Raw genomic sequence first — 24871 nt, forward strand, 5'->3', positions numbered from 1 at the left:
AACTAATAACAGTGTTTTCTCTTTTTAGCTATAAATAGAAATTTTATAATACAATCGAAATATTTATGACATCTTAATTTCTAATTACAAATTATATTTCTATTATATCACAAATTTTGTTCATAATACAGCAAAATGAAATAATTCATTCAAATTGCCAAAATATATATACTTGTGTGTTTGTGTATGTTTCATTAATATTTATAAAACAAAACTTACCAAACAATTACATATTAAATGAAAGCCTCATTTAAATTAACGCAAATTTTACTGAAGTCTTTTCCCTGATATGGATATGTTTCTTAGCACATCATTATTTGAATACAGTAGTTTTTAAGAAATTTATTACATGATGCCTTTATAGCAAAATTTAGAATATTTTCCAAAGAATGGCGCTTAATACACTTGTCATAAGTTATGCATTTACTGTTCTTTACAGTTTGATATATTAATGCATAAGCAAGAGATCGCTGTTTGTATACATTCAAAAATCTATCTGCACATTCTTCAGGTACTAATTTTTTTACTTCAGTACAGTTATACGATACCTTAGTTATTATATCTGGATGTAGACAAAGCAGTCCACCTAGGTCCACACTCAGGATGAAATGGTACTCTTCATCCAATTCCAAAGTTTTATTTAAAGCAAAGTTTTTCCCCCGACCATATTCATATTTCACAGTCTTTAGTAACCTATACACACAATAACCAGCGACATAAGTTATGAGAGGGGGGGACATTATGCTTTACTTGTAATGTACAGAAGGCACTATTAAAAGTAGATAGAATATGAGGGTTCAGCGGCACGCGGTGTGCAGTTTGGGCTTGGTCAGTGACGTCTGCAGAAGGGAGGCTACGTCATGCATGGTATCACCGGAGAGTGGAGGCTAACACATAAGAAGGAGTGTGTTATGATTCCTCATTTAGTTGATAAGATGATGTCACATTTTGATAAGAGATTATCTTTTATTGATTTTCCGAAGGTTTTTGTTAACGAATTTTTAGCCTTTGTATTTTTCTTCCTATTCCAACTATTTTACTACGTATAAGATTGTTATTTCATAGGTGCCCTGAACGACGCTTACTTTCGAATTTAATGGCTGATTCAGAATGCCTTAATTTTAGATGTAAATTTAAAATTTTTCCGTATATTTTAAGACTTTTAATTCCATATATACACAGAATGTTACCTTATTTCCTAAATCTTCATATCATGATACCAGATTTACTTTCCGTAACCTTAATTACATTACTCCTTTTTAGTATTAAATTTATTTTACGCAGAATTACTTTCATGCCTTTTAACCAATACTCTTAACTTATTTGTTATATATTAATAATGTAATTACTAAAATAAGCGGTTTTGTTTATTATATTATTCAATGTTAGATGTAATTTTTAAGTTTTTTCGTTCTTTTTAACGTTAGTGATTTTCAAAATATTCTGTATTTTAACTTATTTCATGTATTTTCTGATCGTATAGATAGATTACCTTTACTTAGGTTTAAGTGTAACATTTTTAGCTCGTGTTGCAAATTTTATCCTTCATAACATTTAATATATTCTAATTTTTAACTAATTTATTATATTTTTACACTATATACATGACTTTTATTTGATTTCTTTCATACATTTTAACCTTCATAATTTCCAATATATTCTTAATTTTAACATAATTCCTATATTTTAAGATCATATACCTGAATTTTATTTAATTTTAGATGTAAATTTCAACTTCTTTTCTACATTTTAACGTTTTTTAGTTTCCAACATATTCTGAATTTTAACAATGTATTATATTTTCACACCATGTACACTGCTCAAAAAAAAAAAAAAAAAAAAAAAAAAAAAAAAAAAAAAAGGGGACAGTGCTATATCTTCCGTTCTACTGGGCCGATTGACAAAATTCAAATTGCGTTTTTCATGTCTCGAAAGCGCGACTTAGGATATATATTAGATTTATATATAGCACTATTCTAACATAGGTATTTTGACACAAAATCGGACTTTTTCTGAAATAACATACCAATTTTTTTCCATATTTCGATTCTACGACTCAAATTATGCCAGAATACCAAGTTTTGTAAAAATCGTAAGTAGTTTTTAAAATATTAGCTCTCAAAATTTTAGCTATCCCATGTTAATTGAATTTGGTAAATATTTATTAATATATCTTTCTTATTAAACTTTTATTATTTTTCCTTTCACATTTTGAAATTTAGGTTCATTCCAAATAAAATTTACCCACTTTTTTGTGTTTTATTTTTTAAATTTATATTTTTAAATAATTTTTATAAATTTTTCGAAAAAAATTTTGAATAATAACCCATAAAATTTTTACCATCATCTTAAAGTAGGTGTATTTTTAAGCATATATGCAAAAAATTAGACTTTTTTATTCAAAATTTTCTAAGATATACACGAATTTAAATATTTTCGCGTTTTGAAATTTGGCATCTTTTTTTTTTTTTTTTTTTTTTTCAGCGATAATAACGCCAAATGTGGTTTATGGATTTTTGTTACAGTGAATTGCCACAGCTATTTTTAACCTTAAATTTCAAGTAAAATTTTACGGAGAATTAATAATATGATATTGTTTCTCTCAAAGATGCGTAATAAATATTTATTAATACTATATGAAAAGTTATTTTTTTAAAATTATAGATGATATTATTCAAATTTTTAACTATTTTTTTAATTTCTCTCTCTCTTTCCTTTTTTAAAAAAATAAGAGTAAATTTTTGTAAGAGTAAATTTTTACCTTCGGCGTTTTATCGTCTGCTACTTTACTTTAACCTCGCTTAATTCGAATTGTCTAAAACTGAGAATTTTCATTTGATGTTTATTTGAATTTTATGAAAATATTTTATGACATTAACTGCATAATTTATTTCTAAACAAACTGTTGCTTAAGTGGCTGAAAGAGCGGCTGTTACTATCATCCATATTTTTAAATCACAGTGTATTTTTATAGAAATATAAGATTTAGAATAATCATTTTTATAAAAGTCAAATTATGATATAAACATACAACCCTCTAGAGACTGAATTAATGGAAGTTCAATGGTTATGTAGAAATGATCTGCAGCTACTTAATGGCTGGATAAGTCAGCAGGTTCTGTGGACAATCCTTAAAATTCTAATTTAGAATGTAATTATCAAGAACTGAATCCTGATCATCAGTAGTATAATAAGTAATTATTACGGTTATTAATAAATCCTTCTTATAAAGTAACTGCAAATATTTCAAAAAAATTTCTGTCTGAATGCAAATATTTTTAATTTTATATTAAACAAGATTGCACACGATATTATTTATTTACACTTCAATTTTTACCGTCAACTCTAGTAGAAGTTACAAATCAATTATATATAATTAAGGATTGAATTGGATTGGATGGATTATTTAATTATGGCAAAGCACACGAGGGCTATCTGCCTAAAGGGAGGGATGCTTTCGTGGAGGACTTTCTAAGGAAAACTGGCTGGTATACACGTTACACATCAGCGTCTTTACCACTCGGCCGCTGGTGGGCTATTTAATTAAGGAATGACCATCTAAGTTTAGAAACAGCGTACTGTAACAGCAATTCAATTATTGGCGCCGTATCTTTCATGTTACTCCCAATTGGCAAGCTACATGATTTTTAATGAGTATTCGAGTTTTGCTAGTAACTTCACTTGGAAATCGCCCCTTAACCTAAGTTAGTTGGTTATTTGAACATAGAAACAACATGGGAGCTATTTGATTAAGATGCTTTCATAGAGAACCATTGTAAGGAGAACATAGAAAACTATGAAAACCAACCATGCAGCCTGGGTTAGACTTAGCAACAAACAATTAGTATTTAACAATCTTCAAATGCTAGGCAACTGATGAGGCTCCAAGTAAATCTCCAATTTAATATTTTATTTGTAAATATTTAAAAAATATTGTTGTATTCTTAGACACAAAAAGCAGAATTTAAGTTTTGTTAATTCGTTAGTTAACTACCAAGCCGTAGTGCAAATGAATATTCAATTTCTTTTGCAATAATTGTATTCACTTAATATTTTTGGAATATGAGCTAAAGAAGGTATGTTCTCGCAAGATTAAAGAAGTGTTTAAATCCAGTGATATTAAGTTTGTCTTACAAGCTCAGAATCAAAACGATTCTGCAATTGCCGAGTAGTTGACTTGTAAATGGCTCTGAATTAAGCAGATGACTTTTAATCTTACGTTATTCAGTCAGAAAACGTATTCCAAATGTTTTGCATTGCATGACAATGCATCTTTTTATTATTCAATAACCAGTCGGAGAACCGCTTGTGTTCCGAAAATAAGTATGTGTACTCAATCGTCCTGCATGTTCTTCAAATTTGTCTTCTTGTGATTTTTTTTTTCTTTCCCAAAAACTAAAGTTGCTTCTCAAAGGAAATTTTTTGACATTGAAGAGGCAAAAGGAGTATAACATCTAATTTTAGAGGCATGTCATAAACAGATCTCTACAAGTCTTCTCTTCCATTACATGTTGTGCAGTCAGACAAAAAGTCGCATCAGCGCAAATTCTATAATCTATTTTTATTACACTCTGATTACATTATTAATATACAGTGAATATATACTAAATCTTTTACTTCAGCTTAAGTAATTCGGAATTCTTGTCGGAACTAGGACGTAGAAGATAAGTCAAATTAAATATTTCGATAACCCAATAAGTTCAAGGTCGAAGTTTCAATATTTGATTTTCGGAGGGAGGGGAAATTTTTTCAGTTTTGGTCCATTATTTGGTATATTTGCTTTGATTCTTTATTTTTCCATAAAAGCGAAAAATTTACGCATGGTATACATGTAACGCATAGCTTCAAATTAAAATTTAATAATAAACAGAGTAGTTATAATTAAAGTTCCGCATTGAAACTGTCATAAAAGGAAAACTACTGGATCAAATGTTATCAAATTTGGTAATCGTGTAAAGGAGGTCATGGGAATTTATTTTCCGCGAAAAAAGGAAGTTCGAAACCTCACCACCAGGGCAAAATGGCGCTGTATACAATATTGTTAAACGAAATATGGGTCGGAATCTAACTTAACCTTTTGTTACACGAGTTTAATATGTTGTATATCCTTAAGAAACTTTGAATTAAGCAATATATCATTTAAAGGCGTTAAATTCGATAAACGTCGAGTGCGCCATCCGTGTAAGTGAGAAATTCGTCCGTGGAAACCACGAATTAGCGATTAGAAAATGTGAGATCGCAAATCACTCGCACAAGTGTGTACAATCTCGAAAACATTTTCTGACAGATCGCTAATTTGTAATTTTTTAACCCTGAATTCGGCCCTAAAACATGAAGACACTGATTCAAAACGCTTTTAATCGATTTGGGCGAAAGAAGTCCCTCATGCTATCTACCTAGTTCCATTGCATTCTCCTACTGCATTCGATTGCATAGCAGTCATTCCACACCGTTTAGTGTTGAATGACACCTAGTTTTATAATTGAACCATTTTTCTCTGAAGAGCAGTCGACAGCTGGAACACTGTGATTGCAGCTCACTTAAGAGACAATGTTAAAATGTTTCGTGATACATGAACTGCAGTAACGTGGCATTTTAGATACTACGATTTTTACGCAGAGCTGGGCCTAACCTCACGTGTGTCGCACAGTTACTTAGGCAACATTTCACGAATGAACGTCTTATAGGCCAACATTTCCCCTCTTCCCACCAGACCTTAACCTCTGTGACTTTTGGCTATGGGGTTATCTCAAAAGCACTGTTTATGGTGATAATCTAAACAATTTGGCAGAAATGAAAAATGTGATACACTGACATGCCCGTAACATTCCTCCTGATATGCTAAGAGCTGCTGTTGAGAATGCAATAACAGGATTTAATTTGCTTTCGGAAAATGCTGGACGCTACATTGAGCATGCTTTGTAACACGTTTCGGAAACTATTAAACACATTTTAAACAGATGTTTTCATGTCTTATTTCATTTAACAATATTGTATACAGCGCCATTTTCGCCCTGGTGGTGAATTTTTGAACTCTTTTTTTTTTTTTTTTTTTTTTTTCCGCGGAAAATAAATTCCCATTACACGATTCCCAAGTTTGATAACATTTAGTCCGGTAGTTTTCCTTTTATGACCATTTCAAATTGGAATTTTAATTATAACCACCATGTAAATTTAAAAGTTTGACACTTTGGTTCATGTCCCAAATTTAAAAAAATATATATAAATATAATCTTTTATATTAATCCTCTTAATTTTTTCCTCGCGTTATAGACTGTATAAAAAAACATGATCTTTAATATGATTTAGATTGTTTCAGCCGACATAAGATTCGGGTTACTCGGTGGTACAGAATAAACCCTGCTGGACTGTTTTATTTCTTTGTCATTTAGCAAAAATCTTTTAATTAAAATATTTATCCTTTGGACTTCGCTTTAAACTTTATTTATAGTTAAAATGACTAGAAAAGGAAAAGCTGTCATCGGCTGAAACGCAATACATGTAATTCATATTTTAAAAAATTGAGAAGAATGCAAAATTTATGGGAGTCTAGCAATCGAAAAATCTAAATTTTCTTGTGTGAGCACTGAAAATAACTGTAGAAGGAAAGAAGAAAATTAGGGAGAAAAGTAAGCAAAAATTTGCTGGGAAATTTGGCTGTCAGACATACCAAGGTGTTTCAAAAAGTTGGACGCTTTTGAATATACTTTCAGTATACTTCAAAGAATTTAGGTGCTCAAAGAGAAAAAAAACACTTGGACGAGTACACCAGCAAATACCATCAATTGAGTTTGTGTTAACAGAAAAGATACAAACGATATCATTGCAGATTAAAGTGAAGAGCGACTGGTTTTAGACTACATTGTTGTATAAATTTAAATTACGTTATAGAACATCATATCGTATCATAAATGGAGAATCCCATGATTTTCTCATTCGAATTATTTGAAGATTCAGGAGTTTATCCAGTGATGTATGTGGATGTAACCTAAAGAGGTTTTTTTTTTTTCCTCCTGGTGAAACAGCGACCGAGCGGTAAAGTCGCTGAACGCTGGTAGTTCGGTCCGAGGTTCGAACCTCGCGAACGGGCTGGCTGCATGGGCGTTTTCGTGGTTTTCCCCATGTGTAACGTGTATGCGAGCCAGTTTCCCTTAGAAAGTCCTCCACGAAGGCAGATAGCCCTAGTGTGCTTTGCCCTAATTAAATAAACCAAAACCTCTTGATGAAACCAGTCTTTCCTTTCATCTCATACCTTCAAAATGTTTAGCCTCTAAAGACTGATAAAGGCTCTGACCAAATATTGATGAAATGGATTGAATTGGATTATTAAGTTACGTCAAAGCAGGGCTATCTGCCTAAAAAGAAGGATGCCTTTGTGAAGAACTTTCTAAGGGAAACCAGTTGGCATACACGATACACATGAGAAAATCCACGAAAACGCCCATGCAACCAGCCCGTTTACCGGTATTCGAACCTCGGATTGAACTACCAGTGTTCACAGACTTTACCGCTCGGCCGTTTATGGGCCTTTATGAAATGGAAGGCGATAACTTTATTTAAAATGATTGTCAGAAATATCAAGATATTTCGAAAAGTTGGATGCTTTTTAATATACTTGCGGAATGCCTAAAGAAAAAGAGCAAGAATAAAGTATAATGCCTAAAGAAAAAAAGAAGAAAAAATAAATGTTTGGGTAAAATTTAGTATTTGTATGTTTTTTTTTTTTTTTTTAAATTTAAAACTTTTTAATCTTATGATATTTGATTCTTACGATTTCAAAAATAAAATATTTGACTAAAATATGAATAACATTTAAGAAACCAAATGTAGGATAAAATTGTGTAAAGCAATGGGCACAATGATAAAACTGTTTAAAGCAGTGTATGCAAGTCACCCTAAGTTAAAATGTCGATTATACATCTCTCCTATTTATATATATCTTTTCTGAACGGAACATTGAAAGGCGTGTTAACTGTGCTTTACTGTATTTTCTCTTTTAATAAATGCAACGCATCGTAGTCTGGGTTACAAAGTATTCCTCCGAAAGAAACGCAATTCAAATAAATAAAATCAAATTCTTGAAAATTTATATTAATAAATATATTTAAAATGCTCAGTTCGAAGAAATAAATAGAAAATTTTAAAACAATTATCTGAAGAGACAATGCAATACAAACAATTAAAATAAAAGTATAAAAATTTAAAAATTACCTACGACGAAAAATATATATAAAGAAAAGTATTTGAAAAAAAAAATAAACGCTGCACCTTTATTTACGCAGTTCGAATAGGTAAATAGAAATTTTAAAACAGTTATTCGAAAAACAAAAGCGTGCAACTTAAACAATTAAAATGAAATTCGAAAAAGAAAAAATTACTTAAAATAAAAAGTTATAATTAAAAATATAATATAAAGAATATTATTTGGAAAAAAGGAACGATGGTGACTTTTTCCTCTCACGGGAAAGGAAACTAGGTTGCCATATATTAAGAAGTTCGCCAAGTGAAGTATTCTTGGCGCAAACTGACAAAAAAGTGCCAACATAAATTTGTGAATTTCTCCGTAAATTTCGCTCCATATTTTACAAAATTTCATATTTAGGCGTAATTTGAGTCGTAGAATCGAAATATGTAAAAAAATTGGTATGTTATTTCAGAAAAAGTCCGATTTTGTGTCAAAATACCTATGTTAGAATAGTGCTATATATAAATCTAATATATATCCTAAGTCGCGCTTTCGAGACATGAAGAACGCAATTTGAATTTTGTCAATCGGCCCAGTAGATCGGGAGATATAAGACTGTCCCTTTTTTTTTTTTTGAGCAGTGTACATGACTTTCAGTTAATTTGTAACTGCTTTCATACGTCTTTAACCTTCATAATTTCTAATATAATCTTAATTTTAACATAATTCCTATATTTTCAGATAATATACCTGAATTTTATTTAATTTTAGATGTAAATTTTAACTTCTTTTCTAATTTTTAACGTTTTTAGTTTCCAACATACTCTGAATTTTAACTAATTTGCTATATTTTGACACTATGTACATGATTTTCATTTAACTTTTTAGTTTTAGCTTAATTCCTCTGTTTTCTTGTCATATATATGAGCTTTATTTAGTTTTAGATGCTATTTTCAACATGCTTCGTACATTTCAAACCTTCATAATTTAAAAAATACTCTAATTTTGAACCTGTTTATTACGCTTTCCTACCCCATATACATGAACTTTAATTAAATTTAGATGTAATTTTTGTACTTTTCCGACACCCCCCTTTTTTTTCCTCCTTCTCTTTTTTTTTTTTTTTTTTTTTTCTTTCACCATACTCTAAATTTTAACTCTTTTTTATAATTTTCGACTGTAATCACGCTTTAGATTTTACTATTTCAGCTAAATTTACATGTTTAACTTTCTTAAACATAGAGATAATTTTCAATTAAGCATCCTATTTTACAACCTTTAACTGTCATTCATATCCAATTCGTTGAATAGCCCTTAATTAGTCTATATTTTATAGTATTATTTTAATTTGCCAACTATACAATTTATCATTCTGTAGCACTCTTACCATGACTGTACTATTTTACTTCATTATTAACTTCATTCGCATTTTCAAACTTTAACATTTCCTGCATATTCTGGTACTTCCTTTCAATTCTTAATACCCTTTACATCTGAATATATGTTTTTAAGCTCTTCAATGTTAACAATGTTCAGTTTTGAACCTCGATTCTCATTAAGCTAACTTGATAGATTCTACATTTTTAGAATGAAATTTCAGCTTTCATCTACAATCTTAGAATCATATTCACTGTTTCATATACACATACAAAAATGTTTGATATTGTTTTGGACGTTTCATACCTTTTAATTCGCTATTTTTTGCTAATTCACCGCATTCATACCATCATTTTTAGACTTTCAATGCCCCGACTATGCAAATTTTAAATTTATCGCCTTTTTTCTGCACCAAGTACGGATATTTCTACCTTCATGGACAACTTTCAAGTGAAATTAACGATTATTTACATTACATGTATAAAAGAAATTCCTAAGATTAACATTTTCAGCATCGAATTAGATGTGAATGACCATAGATTTTACCCATTGGTTATCGTTTCAGCCCTTCAAATTTTGTTTAATCGATATAATTTTATTTCTAGTGCATAATATCAACACATTTCTTCAAACCTAGTACAGTTACAACTAAATTTCCCTAGATAATTGCATATATAGTCTATTTTTTAATTTCTTATACTAGGATTTTCTTTTGTGAGTGTCAGTTCTCATTAATTTATTTACCAATTTATTCTCTTATGAACGAAATCTTGTGAAACACTACCATACCTTTACACAAGATATATCATTACCAATATACTTATATTTACAGAACGAACCAAAGAAAGAAACAGTGAGAGACACTTTACCAAAATTTCCGCTATATTTTCGAATATTTTAACTTTCATCCATCTCGAATACAGAAATTTATTCATAAGTACTCATTATATCAGTTAAATATTCCTTACTAATACCCATTTAATAAGGAATAACCCCTTTAGAATATAAAATTACACCCAAATAAGTGTTCCATTTTCCCATAATTGTACACATAAGTTTGCATTATAGGAGCTTTCTATGCATGTTCGAGAACTGTAATTTAATTAATGCTGTTAAATATTAACTTTTTATAAGGCGAAAACTCCAAAGATCATTCAACTTTCCAACTCCAAAGGCTATTTAAATCATTCATCTTCTTCTGCAGTATTTCCTCAGCACCGAAAACCTATCTTAGAACTATTTTCTAACATCAGGAAGTTCTGTCGGAAAATTAGCCCTTAAATAATTACTTTTTGAAACGAATAAACATTATTAATATTAGCCGATTTCTTGTTTTCATTTATAAGCCTAAAGTTTAAAAAAAATTGCACTGGGTAAATACAAATAATGCTTGAAATATGACAAGTAACATTTATTATGTTAAGTCCTTTCGTTAAATTTTTTAGCCTTTTTAGCCTTCTCATAAAAGTTACTTAATTTCAAACAGCTTTATCACTAACAAAATCGCATTTTCCGAGTTTTAAAGTTTACTAATTCAAATATTGTATTTAATAACTAATCTTAACCAAGAAAAGTTTACTAATTCAAATATTGGATATTAATAACTAACACACTGAGGAAACGGCATTAAATTTTAAACCACGAAGACACGCTTAAATGTAATTTTTTGAGAGTACTGTATGTACACATTTTAAAAAAATTCTATAATCTACGACAATCTATGGAGGTTTTTCGAATTTTGAAATGCAATGCTTAAATACAATAAAATTTAGCAGATATAATTGGCTAATATTACACTACATATTACTCTAAATTACTATGGTTCACCAAGAAGTATTTTATTCAGTTATGAAGTATTTTATACAGGTTCGAGTCCCGGTGAGGGCAATGCTTATTTTTCATATTTCCCGCTTCAAAAAAATCCTAATAACTCTACAGTGGCGCCGAACTAAAAGGTAGCAGATGATGATTCTTCACCACCAGAATTTGGCGACTGGGATCCCTAATCCCCAGTCGCCTTTTAAAAGGGGAAGTATATAAAGTATTTTCTGCCACCTTTCTGCTTGTCTTCGTGGGGTAACGGTTAGCACACTCGGCGCGTATTCGAGAGTTCCAGGTTCGAGTTCCGGTGAGGGCATTGCACATTTTTCATGTCTTCTGCTTCCAAAAAATCTTAATGATTCTACCATGAAATGAGGGGCATTTGTAATTTTCAATAATGTTCAAGTAAAATGTACATAGGTAATCACTCCTCTTTTCATGTCCCGGAGGACAAAAATTAACAATTTATACTATCGATTTTAAGAAATTTTCCGCTAGTATTAACGTTTAATTTCAGAAATTTCACGAAGCTCTATATAAATAACTAGTAGTTAAAGAAACAACACTAACAAAATCTTTGTCTAAAAAAAAGAAGGTTAGGATTTTGTTAGCTGAATTTCATATGGCGGAAAATAAATGGCTATGCATTAGAGCTTGCTTAGTCTACTCTATTTTCAAATGTCAGCATTATGTTATTTTCAAATGAATGAAGCAATGTTTCTGCTTTCGGAACAAAAGGGACCTTGATAACTATTAATTTTTTCTTGTTCATTATCAACAAAATAGGAAGCAACTGAATACTAAATAAATGTGTAAGGAATTATTGCATCTTCTCGTGCGGGCCGTTATAGTGCATAGCTAGCATATCCTGCTAGCAGTTGGAAAATCTGAAGTTCGAATGCGGTAAAGACATAGCTGAATACTCGTGCTTCCTGACTCCCAAACAAATCTAGCGTCTGCACATTTTCAGATTCTTGCATATACCGAAACTAAAAATGGGGATGAATGATAATTAATCACCACCTAGATTTGGCCAACTAAGTCACATCACTTTCCTGATCGCCGCAGGTAGGAGAGAATATAAGGAATAATTACATTTCTTCCCCGTGCCTGGTTTTGGGAAGTAATTGATAGCATATCCAGCTAGCAGATGGAAGATTCGTGGTTCGAGTTCCAATGAGCGGCTAATTTCTCAAGATTCCCAGCTCCGAAAATCCTTCATGCCCCTTGCGATCCGAACTAAAATAGGTGGACCCATTTCGATTTGTTTTGAGGGGTCTGAGCTTTCCCCAATCGCCCTTTCAGCTTGCAGTTGGAAGATCCATGCTAAAATTTCAGCCAGGACAGCTGATTTTTAAACTTTCCTGCTTTTAAAAAACTAATAATAATATCTTAATATCTCCACGGAGTGTGTGAATGAATCTTTCAGTATTGCTTATATATAAGAATATGAAAAAAATGTAAAAAATAAACAATAAAGATAGAATTTCAAACAGAAAGTAAAATTTCAAACTGAAAATTCTGCTCAGTACAGTTTGCAAATATAAATGACATTTATTATTTTATCTAATGCCACACATATGAAATTGCCTGACATTTTATTCCCTTTTCCTTAAATGTTAATAAAACATTTCATTGATGACCTAAATATTTCATGTTTCCTTCATGAATTTTTGACCCTTTCTCTAACTTAGAATCCAAAAAAATCAAAATCATTATAATAGTCGTATAAAAAGGGCAATTAAAACGTTTTTTAACACTTCAGCTCTAAGTTACACAACTAAAATGATTAAATTAAGAAACTGAACTCCCGTTGATTGCTTCCTGAGAATGCAGTAGTAGTTCAGATATTTGCAAAGCAAATGTTGATATATATATATATATGTAATGATATTTTTAAATCAATTGATTAAATTAAATTCTAATAATATTGCTTAATAATGTGTTGGCGATTCTCTACCTAAATTGCATCCCTGTTCCTAAATTTTGGCGAAATCCTTTCTTTAGTATAAAATATATTAACCTGTTGGCGTCCGCCAAATCGCCAAAGTCATAAATCTGTCATATTACATAAAGTCCTTAAGAACACTCCTGATGAGAAGATAGCGTCACCTCGTGATTTCAATTAATATCGCTGATTGGATGAGCCTCGTGACGCACACATATGTATAAGTAGGGCTTCTGCTCAAGGTACGATTAGAACGCTTGTGAGATGGATGCTAAAATAAACCTAGCACTTTATATTCCAAAATTTGTCTCAGGCTTAATCCTAGTATACGGTGCACATGAGAGTTGGCGAAATTCGGGTTTAAGAGACTAATAAGCGCGCCAATTGTGGTAACCAAGCCGATTTTGGCTGCTCTGGAGGAGAGTGCATTTGGGTGCATTTTCGCGCATGCTCATTAAATATTTTAAAATGAGAAGTTTTGATTGGTGCTGATGGAAGAGAAGAATTATTTCAAACCATTGTTTGGAGTTCCGTTAATCTGTCTTCGGCTGAACTGAATGAGAAAGGATAACGTATGTTCAGGTAAAATTTATTTATCTTTTATTTTTTGTATTTTTTAAAATAATAGTAGTGGTTCTGCCGAGTTTCTGATTGGTTAATATTTTTTAATTAATCGGTTTTTGGTCAGATACTGAATATGATTTTAGTTTGATAACGTCTTTTATTCTACAGTTCGAGTTGCTAACGTATTTTGTTCTACAGTTCTATTTGCTAACGTATTTTGTTCTAGAGTTGGATAACGTTACCTTTCGATTATGATGTGTAGTGCTATGAATTGCGAATATTTAAACACGAAATTTTTTTGAAAGTTTGAACTGGAAGGAAAGCTTGCTGTAATTCAATGGGCAGTAGATGCCGGATTCAATGGGCAGTAGATGCCGAATTTTAAAAATCGCGCCATGGGCACACCGTATACTAGGACTTGGAAGGAACGTGGAGTGCTGTTAAGCGTGGGATGAAGGGGACGAAAAAGGTAAGCGAAGAGTTTGACTCTTATTTCGTGGAATATATGTGGCGGCGCCTGAAAAATAATAAATCGTCATCCGAAAAAATGAAAGACTTTATATTTGCAATAAAAGCAATATATCCGCCACCCGAGTTTGAGGGCTATGGCATTTGAGTTATGATATAGACCCTAAAACATATGACACTGAGCCATGGTATTTAATTTATTATATTTGATATGTAAATGTTTTGTATTTGTTGCGACCCTGCTAAAAATGCCCCGTAGAAACCCATAAAATTTTTTACGGGGAATTGGCCTACGGGTACCCGTACAGCTCTGTGGGTACCCGTAGGCCAAATCCCCGTAAAAACCCACAGACAGAAATCCGTACAACTGTACGGGTACCCGTAGGCCAAATCCCCGTAAAAACCCATAGAAAGAAACCCGTACGGTTGTACGGGTACCCGTAGGCCAAATACCTGTAAAAACCCATAAAAAGAAACCTGTACGTTTGTACGGGTACCCATAGGCTGAATACCCGTAAAAACTCATAGAAAGAAACCTGCACGGCTGTATAAGTAGGTACCTGTAGGCGAAATATCAGCCTGTAAACAGAAACCCGTACGACTGTACGGTTACGAGTAGGCCAAATCTCTGTAGAACTGCTGGCACTATAAACAAAATCCCAGTAAAAACCCATAGCCAAAAATCAAAACTTTATATGCATATCCATCCATTGGCCAAATTTCCATTAAAAAAATGGATATTCCGTAGGTCTATGCCTTGTAAAAACCAGTAAACAAAAGCATGTACACCTATACAGGCACCCATACGCCAAATCCTGTAAAAACCACTACACAAAAATCCACAGACCAATAAAAGTACCTCTTTGAAAAATCGCTGCACAAAACCCATAAACAGAACCAATAGCATTATACCATAGTGGAGTATCCATACATAGAATCGTACATAGAAGAGGGTATCCATATACAGAATCCCTATAAAAAACAATACACAAAAATAGAACTGTAAATCAAATTTCCATAAAAACATAAACCAGCAGAAGTACATAATTAGCACTGATGAAATGTACAGAACTAAATTGCAGAGAAAAGCATGTAAAGTAATTTTAAATAAAACTCAATACGAATAAATAAAAATTTTAAAATATCTAGAAGCCTACGAGCCCGTCCTTCTTAATGCACTTCAATATCTATAAACATATTACAAAATATTTGTATAAATTCTCTTTACAAAATTTTAAACTACCTTTATATAATTCTGAAAATAAAATGAATAGAAAGATAATAACCAAAGTCATGATTCACAACCATCGAATGATATATGTACATATATATATGTAAGAAAAATAAGAAATATGCAAAAGATTAAATTAGCAGCGTAAAATTAATTTTCCTTCTCTATTCTAAAAACAGTAATCTTTCTGCACTGCATCATTTGGAGATTAATTCATGTCATATGACTCTTACATAATTTGATGTTGTAAAAGAAACTAAAACTCAAACAGCCAATAGTAATTTTACAGCAGTATTAACTATCAAAGACGAGTAAAAATGCATCGAGAACCAAAATTAACTCGGTCTGAATTAAGATTTCACCCTTAATGTAACGCATTTGCTTTTTACGCTTTGTATTAGCTGGATTGCGGTCTGTCTGCTCCTTGTTTCTTACTACACATTTATCAAAAATGTTAATTTTTGGAATAGGCATAAATAATGTGCCAACTTGTTTGTGGCTGCAACATATTTGCTGAAAGAAAAGTTGAATTAAATCTACCTCGACTGCCAAATTTCTTATTCATTGTGGATTGGAGTTTCAACATCTCTAAGCCATCAAAATTCTTGCTGTTCATTACGGATTCAGCTGCTTGTATTCGACTACAAAATCTATTACATATATATATAATATCATTTCATTTGATGGTTGCGGATCATTACTTTGACTGTATATATATTATTGATTTCATTATAAATATATACATATAGTACTGTACCTCACTGCATATATTTGTATTTCAGTTCTTTAATTGGGAAATTAAACAATTGTATTTAATCACATCAGCTTGTTTAACAATTTGATACCTAATGAGAAATGTATTGCCAAAGGATGGTACTTTCTAACATCTGCTTAAATTTTAAGTTACCTACAATGCACTAAACCAAATTAAAAAAAACTAGAAGAAACCCAAATTTTCAGGAAGAGAAACATTATTAACAAGCAAGCAAAAAGGATACGGGACTTGCAAATTAGAAACTTAACATAGAGTTCAAATTTAGCATACTTGCTATCCCCTTAAAGCTCGCTTACCAATGATAGTAACACCCTGCAGCTTATTATGACATGCATACACATAGATGTTTTGCATGGAAAAAAGGATGAATCCAAGAATATAATGTAGTGAAGAAATAATAATATACAAACACTGTGTCGACCCCTTATTACAATACTTTGAATGTCACCTTATCTCTCAAAAGATAAATGAAACATGAAGATAACATATAATAAACTTAATAGTACCCAAAATACAATAAATTATATTGTAACAAAATGAATTTTAAAAAATTTACAAGTTTCAACAAATACCAATTCTCAACGCACAGTTCGGGAATTAAGAAAATATCTCATAGCGTATAATGTTTTATTCCGTATCTCACTTTTAGTGCTATATAATCTTCCACAGATTTTATATAAATAAAATCTATAACATAATGGGTATTTATAGTATATGTAGTTCTTGATGTAAAAAAGATAAACTTTCGTACTGTAAAAATTCCATCTATGTGAATAAGTATGAATATACTCATATACACATAATTATACTAAATAACTAATTTAATGAAACTAAATTCCTATAGAAAAATGGGGAAAGTGTAGAATCGCCCACTGCTTGGCGTGTTTTTAAGAATTGCACATACTCGGTATCCATGTACACATCGACCTATTTTCACTTAAAAAAACATCTCAGAACTGCACAAAAATGCCATTGTGCACTACTTTGACTTTATTCATGTACACATCAACCTATTTTCACTTTAAAAGTCAAAAGAAAATTGACAAAAATCCAATTCCTTTTACTTTTGTACAAAGTGCCAATAAATAAGTGGGCGATTCTGCACTTTACACGAAAAAATATATTTAAATACTATTTACCTATATATATTAATAATTTATTATTACACAAGGTTTTTCATATATCATCTCAAGGGAACATAAATTTAATTAAAGCGATGCATTATTGGAATAAATTTGAGTCAGTGTTTTAGGTACAAGTTATTTAGATTTCTATTGTAGAAAGAATACTTGAAATAATATATAGAAATATTATTTTGAACCATAAAAATTCTCAATAGTAAAATTTAAAGTACTGAAAAGTTAGCTATTGTTTTTGACAGTAGATTATATAATATAAAAATACCTCATGCTGAGCATTTTCTGAAATTACAATGCTAAATGAAATTGATATAGTGCAGTATTTAGCAATAATAACTTTTTGTAAACAAATGTGGCTATATTCGCTTAGTTGTAATAACAGTAATTTTAACTGCATTTGTATAAGGCTGTACAGAAGATTTATTTATATGAGTTTTCATCCGCAGAGAACAACCGGATTCCCTGTGGAAGTGATTCCGAAAATAATGTTTAAATATTACTATATTTGAAAACAATGCTATAACAGTGCCCTTATATAAGACTCATGATCCGAAAAGCTTTGATTTTAAATGTCTCGTAAAAACTTTCAATTACTTCTGCAAAATTCATACCCACGTAAAAATTACTACACCGAAGTCAATTGATTATACAGCAAAACGTTCCAAAAACAATCAACTCCACAATTCAAGATAATGCCAGTTTCCTGTAGCCTGACAAAACTATGAATGATTTTTAAGTCCTGTTATTTAATTATTGTCCTGACAAATGTGCCATTATCAGAGGTGGTCATTTAAGAAAATAACCACTATATGAGGTTTCAACTAAATGTAATTTTTTTCAAATAAATAATTCACGTTTTATACTCCCAAGACTAGTACATTTAATATTACATAAATCTTATTCACAAATTTATTTCTATTTCAAAAGCAATTTATGAAAAACACATTTGAAATTTTCTTCATCAAACTAATAATAATGAAAATTAAAGTATGCATAAAAATGATTATATGTGTTTTAACAAAATAACACAAAATATTTAATGTAAAAATGTGGTTCTAGTCTCATACTTGTAAAGAAAAATAGACCAAAAAGAAAAAACAATGTAAGCTACTATGATCATCTAAATTTTCACATAATTTTAGTAGTGGAAAAAAGATTAAGCTTGTATGTCTTGTCTACCCCATTCAATAAGTAATAAACACATTAAATACTTCAATGTTTATTTCATTAATAAAACTTACCTTTTTTGCTCGCGAAATATAATTAGTACATTTTTTAAAACATAAAAAAACATTCTTTTTGCTCGGCCACATCACATTAGTCGAAAAATTCAAAATTGAATCATGCAAGATCATTTTTAAGTAAGGTATGCTCAAATTTATTAGTACATAATATTCAAATGATAAAGCATCTACATGAACAAGCTTTAAAAAAGTATTTCTAAACTGTAATCAAAAAAATAAATTTTCCAAAATACAGTTTCAGTAGAATGGAAAAACTACATTCCTGCATCTGCACACTGAAACAAATTATCAAGCCTGAAATTATCACTTTTCAGTCTTTAAGCACATTGTTTTTCAGGATAAAAGTAAAGATGGAAAATCAATTTCACGCTCAGACACTCCATTTCACAACTAGTCAGTTATCAGCAACGTTCTCTCAAACTTTAGACACGATTACACGTGCATGGCTTTAGTGGTATATTCATGGTCAGTGCTGGTATTTTATTATTTATTACTAATTTCTAAACAGTAAAACATAGTAAAATTTGTAATACAGGAAATCCTAGTAAATAATATATTGCATTACTACAACCACGAAGAAAATAACACCACCATTACACAACAACAACTAAAGCGGCGCCATATTGCTTGTTTGGGAAACTTCTGAGAGTGGGGGAGGGAGGGGGAATTTTTTCTTCACGTCAGCGTTAACAGGGAGAAAAGTTTTGCGATTGTGAATGAACTTCTAGTCTAGTCTGCACGGTTATTGCCGAAGTGTCGCGCAGCACGCAACTTATCCGGCTCTTGAAAAATAAGCCCGGAGGGCGCAAGACTTTGAATTTTTCATGACAAGTGAATGAACTTGTTCGCGTTAAGAGCGTTTAATACCCCTTTCTCATGTCGATTTTTAATAACAGATGGCGCTACGAACGTTGAGCGCTAAAGACTCAAATCTGTAAGACTACCTACAGCCCGGTTACTATGGCAACGACGCTTCCCTTTCTTTGTACTCGTTTGGCGGGAAAGTGAGTAAGCCATAAAACACTTAAACACATCCCCTCAGTTGAACAAAAGGACCTGCTGTCATTTCTTCCGTCTGTGACTCAGACTGCGGGGTATGTTTTGAACAGGAATAGAACTTTTCCACTTTTGTGTTGAATGAAAGATATCTATGAGATACGTGCAGCAGTCGCTATTTCTTTTCGCAAAATTTGTTCATCACGCTTTTCAATGTTGCGTAATGTTTCATAATCTGCCGTTATTCTGCGGAAGAAAACAGTTTTTAAAAATAACTAGATTTTTAAGCATTTCGGTAATTTCATCGCGACATAAAAATTATATATAAATGAATTTATACTTGATGATATGTGTATACATATATAGCATGCACATAATATTCCATTTACTTATCCATCCATAATATTCCATAAATATGTGTTAGCACTTTCCAAAGCTTTATATATATTTTTTACTTGTATTATAAAATCGTATAACACTCCTAACTATTATTTTTTTATTTCAAAAGTGAATAAATCATTATCAAATTTTTCTAGTACACGGCACATTATCTGAGATCCGCTTTGAATGAAAACTACATAAAGTGTTATCAGTTTCAAGATTTCACTTGATACTGAAATGCATAAAATCAAATTGCATTTCTATGTTTCAGGTTTATAAAATACAGCTGATAATTGAAGGGGTAAAGTACAAGCTGATAATACATGATAAGGGGGAAGAAATTCCTAAATTACAAAATTGAATATTATATTTTACTAAAGTAAAATGATACATATTATAGATACATCCTAAAAAACGATAATATTTATATATATATATTGTATATCGTATATATATATATATATATTGTATATCGTATATATTATATATTTATATGTATATGTACTCTTTTCCGGATGCAACTGTAATTACGTACTGAGCTGGTTTATCATCTTCCTGTAGCGACGCATTTGGATTTGCTGTGAATGAATTTGTTTCATTGAACAGGAACAAATAGGAAACAGAATATTGAAAACTGAATTTGTTTTAAGCATTAGTAATTTATATATGTTAGATTGACTAAAAAGAGTATATTCATGCATAACGTATAAATAAGCGAAGTGAATACTTTTTGGCAATCACCTTTCTAGGATGATCATTTTTGAAAATAACCAGTACTGTTGATAACATAAACACCGGTACGATCTATCTGCCTAAGGAAAAGGATGCCTTCGTGGAAGACTTTCTAAGGGGAATTGTCTCCTATACACGTTACACAGGGTAAAACCACGAAAGCGCAGCCAGTCGGACCGAGCTACTGGTGTTCAGCTACTTTACTGCTTCGTGCCTCATTTCAGAGCGGATTCGCTATATATGAAACAGAGCAATGTGCTGTTACCGTATTTAGCAGCCTGCCTTTTTCCTTGACCTACCATAAAAAAATAAAATAGCAAAATTATAACAGCGTTTCTAAAAAGATGCTTTGCTATATTCTCATTAAATCTTTATCATTCTGCGCTACTAAAAACAAAGTACGATTATTTCAAATTCAAAATTTTATAACATTACTTTACAGAAAGTGATCTCATGTCTTCTAAAAATGAAACCCCACATCTGTTTCTATCCAAGCGGCTTACTTTCTAGACAAAGTAATTTCAGTGTAACGTACGTTCAGTTTTATCTAACTTTGAACGGAAAAAAAAAAAAAAAAACTATGTACATAACAGGCAAAGATATTAACAGCACATAAATTTACTCAATTATATTGGATTACCAGAGGAGAAAAAAATAATCCGATGAGATAATTCTCTGAGAATTCATAAACGCTAAATTAAGAATAAATTTTATAAAATGTTTGCTAATGAATACATGTATTTGCATAGTAAGTTTCCTTTTTTTAAAATTTTTCCATCTTTATCACGTTTATCGGAGTGTCGTATTTAACTTCACAATTATGCTCCGAAATTTCATTGCTGTAGATTGGATGATTACCAATATATAATCCTACTAGTAACCAGAGCCAGTATTAGAGGTTTTTGCTGCTCACTACAATATCTGTGGCTCTTACTTCTGCCACGCGCCGCCAGTGGCTGAGTGGTTAAGAATATTGATTACTGGAAGTTAGACCTTGTTTCGGTTCGATCCCAGGCGAACCAGCTGGCTGCATGGTTTGTTTTCCTGTTGTGCAACATCAATACGAGCCAGTTTCCTTCAGCAATTAGGCTCACCCGCGCCCAAGCGGTTAAATCGCTGAACACTGGTAGTTCCGACCTGGGTTCGAATCAAGGCGAACGGGTTGGCTACATGGGCGTTTTCATAATCTTCCCTATGTGTAACGTGTATGGGGAGCTTTGCTATAAACTAAACTAAGCCTTCAGAAACTTCCTCCACGAAGGCATCTGCTATCTGCCACCTCGTGGCTTTGCTATATTCAAAGAGCCTAACCCAATTCTAGCACTCAGTTCCTCTCTAAATTCTAGCGGGCGAGCGCTAAAGTCGCCTATTACTGGTAGTTCAACCTCGGCACATTATCTGAGTTCAGCTTTGAATGAAAACAACATAAAGTGTTATAATGAACGATTAGTTTAAAGATTTCACTTGATACTGAAATGCATAAAATCAAATTGCGTTTCTACATATCAGATTTATAAAGTACAGCTGATAATTGTAGGAATATCAGGTTCATAAAGTACAGCTGATAAATACATAAGTGCGAAGGAATTCATAAATTACAGAATTTAATGGTTGTAACGAAAATTTTAAACACGAACGTTCTTCATAAAGTTAGGAGGAAAAAAAAAAAAAAAAAAAAGTCAGTACCTTTAGTGCGGGTAGTAATCACTACCAAAAATCTATGCTTTTCTGCCAATGTTTTGGTAGTTTTTCAAAACCTTCGGCCCGGAAACTTGGTGGCCCGAGTCCAAACACAGGTCAACCTCATTTCGACGTCTTGTGCAGAAGTGAAGATAGGACCAGCAAGATGTAGCTGCAAGTGTGAAAAAAAGGTAGAAGTCCGAACGTGCGATATCGGGGTTATATGGTGGGTGTGGTGAAAGATCCCTTTCGAGTCCGTACAGATGCCAGCCGGTGAATGCAGACACGTATGGTATTATCTTGATGGAACGTTACCTTTCTGCGCCGGAACTCAATTCGACTCTTTTCCTTGATAGCAGCGTGAACATGCACTAGCATCTCGTTGTATCCTTTACTGTCAAGGGTTTTACCTTTTTCCATATACTATTTGTGATTAATACCATGGCAATCCCACCAAATACAAAAGAATGATCTTTTTGTTAGTCAAATTACGCTTTACGATGCTGCCGACGGACTCACGGGCGCAGATCAACTAAATTTTTGGCCTATTTTGTTAAAATAAATTTATTTCTCAACACAAGTGACTATCTGGTCCAGAACTTTAATTTTGCGTTGATATTCGAGAAGAATAGTACAGGCTCGAACACGTCTGACCTTATCTGCTTGAGTCAGCTCGTGCGGCGCACAGCTGACGTTTATGTGATGCATAGTGCGACTAATGGAGAGATTCATTTTTATGGGGCCCACCAGCGGCCGAGCGGTAAAGTCGCTGAACACTGGTAGTTCGGTCCGAGGTTCGAATCCCGCGAACGGGCTGGCTGCATGGGCGTTTTCGTGGTTTTCCCCTTGAGTAACGTGTATACGAGCCAGTTTCCCTTAGAAAGTCCTCCACGAAGGCATCTCTTCCCTTAGGCAGATAGCCCTAGTGTGCTTTGCCATAATTAAATACACTAACACCAACCATTTTTATGGATAATACCACGGCAATCTCACCAGATCCAAAGCATGATCTTTTCGTTAGTCAAATTACGCTTTGCGACGCTGCCGACAGGCTCACCGGGCGCAGACCAGCTCCCTTTTCGACCTGTATTGTTTGTGTAAACTTGTCTAACTTTGAACGAAAAAAAAAACTATGTATATAACAAAGATATTACAGAACATAAATTTTCTCAATTTTATTGGATTACCAGAGGAAGAAAAAATACTCAGATAACTCTCTTAGAATTCTTAAACGCTAAATTAAGAATAAATTTTATAAAATGTTTACTAATAAATACAAGTATTTTAAATAATAAATTTTTCCATCTCTACATCGGTACGACGTTTATCGGAGTGTCGCATTTGACTTTGCAATTAAGCTCCGAAATTTCCTTGCTGTAGATTGCATGATTACCAATATACTTACAATCCTACTAGTAACCAGGGCCACTATTAGGGATTTTTGCTACTCACTACATTATCTGTGGCTCCTACCACACGCCACCAGTGGCCGAGTGGTTAAGACTACTGAATACTGGAAGTTCGAACTGGTTTGTGTTCGATGCCAGACGAATCAGCTGGTTGCATTATTTGTTTTCACCGTGTGTAACATGAATACAAAGAATACACATGTTACCGTGTGTAACATGAAACAAGCCAGTTCCCTTCAACAATTAGGCCCTCCCGCGGTAGAGGAATTAAATCGCTGAACACTGGTAGTTCCGACCTGGATTCGAATCAAGGTTAACGGGCCGGCTGCATAGACGTTTTCATAATTTTCCCCATGTGTAACGTGTATGGGAAGCCAATTTCTCTAAGAAAGTTCAACATGAAGGCATCCTACTGTGCTTTGCCATAATAACCTAATCTAAGCCTTCAGAAAATTCCTCCACGAAAGCCTGCCATCTTAAGAAGGTAGCCCTCGTGGCTTTGCTACATTCAAAGAGCCTAACGCAATTCTAACAATCAGTTCCTCCCTAAATTCTAGCAAGCGAGCCGCCAAACACTGGTAGTTCATCCGGAGTTCAAGCCTCGATGAACGAGTTGGATGCATGACCGATTTTGGTGTTTTCCAAATTCACCTGCTTTGGCGTAATCAAACTCTATAATTCTAAACAAACTGGCGTTCGGTTCGGTTCGGTTATATTCGAACAAATAAAAATAAATCGTGACGTGAAGACCATAGAGATACAGCTTCTGATTGCTATTCAAATTTTTCCGTATTAGTAGCGATATAATCGAATAATCTTTCAAAGATTATTGTTTACCGATTTTAGGTAACAACTAGAAAACATTTTTTCGAACTTATCCTCAAACAAGTTTGCTATTGGTAATGAATACTGCTGTATCGT

General features: G+C 32.3%; 1 protein-coding gene across 4 annotated transcripts in view; it reads left to right on the top strand.

Annotated features, from left to right (window-relative positions):
- The window catches only part of LOC118200614 (metal cation symporter ZIP14-like), a 227741-nt gene that overhangs the window by 187810 nt on the left and 15060 nt on the right, over positions 1-24871 (top strand). The window lies entirely within an intron of this gene.

The sequence above is a fragment of the Stegodyphus dumicola genome, chromosome X2 (genome assembly GCF_044657685.1).
Source record: "Stegodyphus dumicola isolate Sdum_Otavi_A_Nest chromosome X2, ASM4465768v1".
Classification (NCBI taxonomy): domain Eukaryota; kingdom Metazoa; phylum Arthropoda; class Arachnida; order Araneae; family Eresidae; genus Stegodyphus; species Stegodyphus dumicola.